This window comes from Quercus robur, chromosome 7, assembly GCF_932294415.1.
Source record: "Quercus robur chromosome 7, dhQueRobu3.1, whole genome shotgun sequence".
Classification (NCBI taxonomy): domain Eukaryota; kingdom Viridiplantae; phylum Streptophyta; class Magnoliopsida; order Fagales; family Fagaceae; genus Quercus; species Quercus robur.
This window is the reverse complement of record NC_065540.1, coordinates 33,757,712-33,761,490: the sequence shown is the minus strand read 5'-3', so window position 1 is coordinate 33,761,490 and position 3,779 is coordinate 33,757,712.

Here is a 3,779-nt window from a genome sequence, read left to right as displayed (position 1 = left end):
TCGAAGGCCAACAACACAAAAAGGTCCACCACACTATGGTAGTTGGTTTAACCAAGGGACTAGTCATCTACTTAACTGTAAAGTGCCAAAGAGGTGAGGTATGATTCTTTTCTGTGATCTATATATTTTCCCTTAATATTTAATAGGTTTTATGTTGTTTTTTCATTCTTTCATATTTTGTTCTTAACATGAGGCATGATGCATGATGCTGTTGATTTGCGTGACATGCTATCACTACAAAAAATTGGGCCTATAGTGGCGTTTGTAAAATGCCACTATAGATACTAAAAACGCCACTATAGACCCATTTGGGCTATAGTGGCGTTTGTAAACACCACTATTGTACCGCCATTATAGACCCATTTGGGCTATAGTGGTGTTTTACAAAAAATGCCACTATAGGTCTATCCAAACGCCACTATAGACCAATATTTTTTATTTTTAAAAATGCTATAGCAACGTTTTAGAACGCCACTATAGGTCTGCCAACAAACGCTACTATAGCATTTTTTAAATTTAAAAAAATTGGTCTATAGTGGCGTTTAGAAACGCCACTATAGGTCTATAGTGACGGTACAATAGCGGCGTTCTACAAACTCCACTATAGCCCAAAACCACCTAAAAAAAATTTGATTACCAAAAATTATTTTTTGGTAATCAAATGTTTTTTTAATTGAATTAAAATTGTAATTAAATTAAAAGATACAAAACAAAACAAAGAACATAAATAAAACAAAATACATTTAGCAAAATACAAATCCAAAAAACTAAAAATTCAAAAAAATACAAAATACAAACACTATAGCCCAGCAAATTCAAAATGAAACACAAACCCACCAAAAAAAATTCAAAATCAAACACAATATGCTCACGTTCAAAAAAGAAAAAAAAAAAATAACAACTCCACCCCAACACATTCAGCCGCCATAGACCAACCTACAATAAGAAATCATCAAATAGATTTTGAATTTTTCACTACTTTTTTGGTTCTATTAACAAAGATATTATAACACTTGAGATCTCTATACCTATCAATAATAAAAAGCCAAAGAATTCACAAAAATTAATCAAGGAAAAGACCAAAACAGTCATTAAATTTTTTTTAAAAAAATTACTTACTTGCAACTATACAACCAATGGCATCAAACACAATAGAACTCTTTCTTCGATCACAAATCCCATAACAGTAGCACCATTTACAAATTTAAACAAAATTAACAAGTGGCAACACCATCTTCAAATCCAAAACCCACTAACATTAACACCACCACAAATAAAATAGGGGAAATAAAATCAAAATGGAGAGGAAGAGAAAAGAATAAATCCTGGAGTGTAGTGAAAGAAGGAAAAAAAAAAAAAAACAAAAAAGAAGAGAAAGAAAGAAAGAACTTTGAAGAAGTGGAGATAAGGGAGAAAAAGAAAGAAAGAAAAAGAAGAGAAAGAAAAAGAAAAAGAAAGAAGAAGTCTGAAGAAAGTAGAGACAAGGCATTGATAAGGTGAGTGGGGGTAGGTGGGGTTAGGTGGGTTTTGAATTTTGAATTTTTTTTTTTTGTTTAGTTTTGAATTATGAAAATAATATATTCACAACATTTTCACAATAGTTTTACAACAAATCTTAAGTGGTAAGTTGTTATTAGTTGTTATTGTTGAGGTAAAAAAGTAATCTTAGTATTAAGTTCAAATTTGAACCAATAACAACTAACCACTTATTATTTATTGTGAAAATATTGTGGACGTAGCATCTTTCACCACTTATGATTTGTTATGAAAATATTGTAAAAATGTTGTGAACATAACACTTCTCATATATATATATATATATATATATTTAAAAGAGAAATGATATGTTCACAACATTTTTATAACAAATCTGAAGTGGTAGGTTGTTACTGTTTGGGTAAAAAAATAATCTTAGTATTAAGTTTAAATTTGAACCAATAACAATTAACCACTTATGATTTTTTATGAAAATATTGTAAAAATGTTATGGACGTAACATCGTTCATTTAAACATAAATATATAAAATATATACATTTTAGTTTTGTTATGCTGAAACCCATTAAGTTTCTTCCTCCTTCTTCTTCTTCTTCTTCTTCTTCTTCTTCTTAAGGAATATTGTAAAATATGCCATAGAATATTCCTAGAATATTCTAGGGCATATTCGTAGAATTTGTTTAAGCCTACTGAACCAATTTGGTTTTTGGGAATATGCACTTTTACACCTATAGTGGCGTTTGGTAAACGCCACTATACGTCCCCTATTTTAATTTTTTTGCTGGATTCTTTTTCCTATAGTTCTTTTGTGTGTGTGTGTGTGTGTGTGTGTGTGTGTGTGCTGGGCTATAGTGGCATTTGTTAAAAGTGTTCCTAATAAAAATAAAATTGTTTTTGAAAAAATAAAAAATGTCATATATGATTGGTCAGATAATCGTGGCTACATGGATGCTCTTTATGTAATATCCTTAACTGATGCTATAAGAGCATTGGCCGAATTAACTCATTCTTTTGATAGACGAATAATTGATGGAATTACAAATGGGGTTGGTATTACAAGTTTTTTTGTAGGAGAGGGTATCAAATATATAGGAGGTGGCCGAATTTCTTCTTATCTTTTATTGTATTTATCTTATATAATAATCTTTTTATTAATTTTAATTTTCTTTTAAAAATTTATAAATTTATAAGTTAGAAAAGTTTAAAGAAATAAATATTTCTAACTTCGAATTTTCTTGATTGCCATCTAGATAAGAAGTTTCATAAATGGGTGTATTTTTATAGCGTGTTTTTTTGCTGGATTCTTTTTCGTATAGTTCTGGTTTTTTTTTTTTTTTTTTTTTTTTTTTTTTTTTTTTTGTGTGTGCTAGGCTATAGTGGCGTTTAACAAATGCTACTATATACCCTTGTAAGACAAACGCCACTATAGGTCTTTTTCCTCTAAATCACTACCGAAATTTTTCTTAAAAAAAAAACTAAAATAAAATTTCCTATAGTGGCGTTTTTTGAAAACGCCACTATAGGTCTTGGTCTCAGAAGGACCCATAGTGGCGTTTGACAAACGCTACTATAGATCCTTTTGAAAACGCTACTATAAGACTCCCCGAACATAGCTATATATGCCTATAGCAGCGTTTATAGAAAACGCCACTATAGGACCAGTTTTTTGTAGTGTATTTGATTACACTTTACTACAATTTTCTGGAAATCAGATGAATCTGAAAATATGCCTAGAAATGCGTATGCCTAAAAATAATAAATGAACGCACCTTCTTGAATGACATACACCATTCTAGGCCAACAATGATCTTCGTATGCTCTTCTTTTAGTCAATAACTAGTTGTTGAACCTTGCTTCGCATGAATTATTTCATCTTACTTTTATAATTTATAAATTAATTGCTAACTCATATAATGCGTGTGCATGTATCTTATTTTTTTGAGAAACTGCTTGTATCTTATTTGAGTAGTGTTAATTTTGCTTCTTCTTTATTTATTTATTTATTTTTTTCATTTTTTGAGATTGGATGAACTTGCGTGAGAATTTTCTTTTCAATATATTTGTTTCTTTTACTCTCAACTTTTTTTTTTCAAAGTTCTGTATATATAAGTAATATCTTTTGAAGATAGACATTGAAATAGTTATATATTTGAAAGGTCATTCAATCAGCACTCTTCTTTTTTATTTTTATTTTATTTTTAATTATGTTCACAACAACAAAAGTGGGCTATAGTGATGAAACTTTTCGTCAAAATATGTGCTTATTTATTACAAAGTCATTATT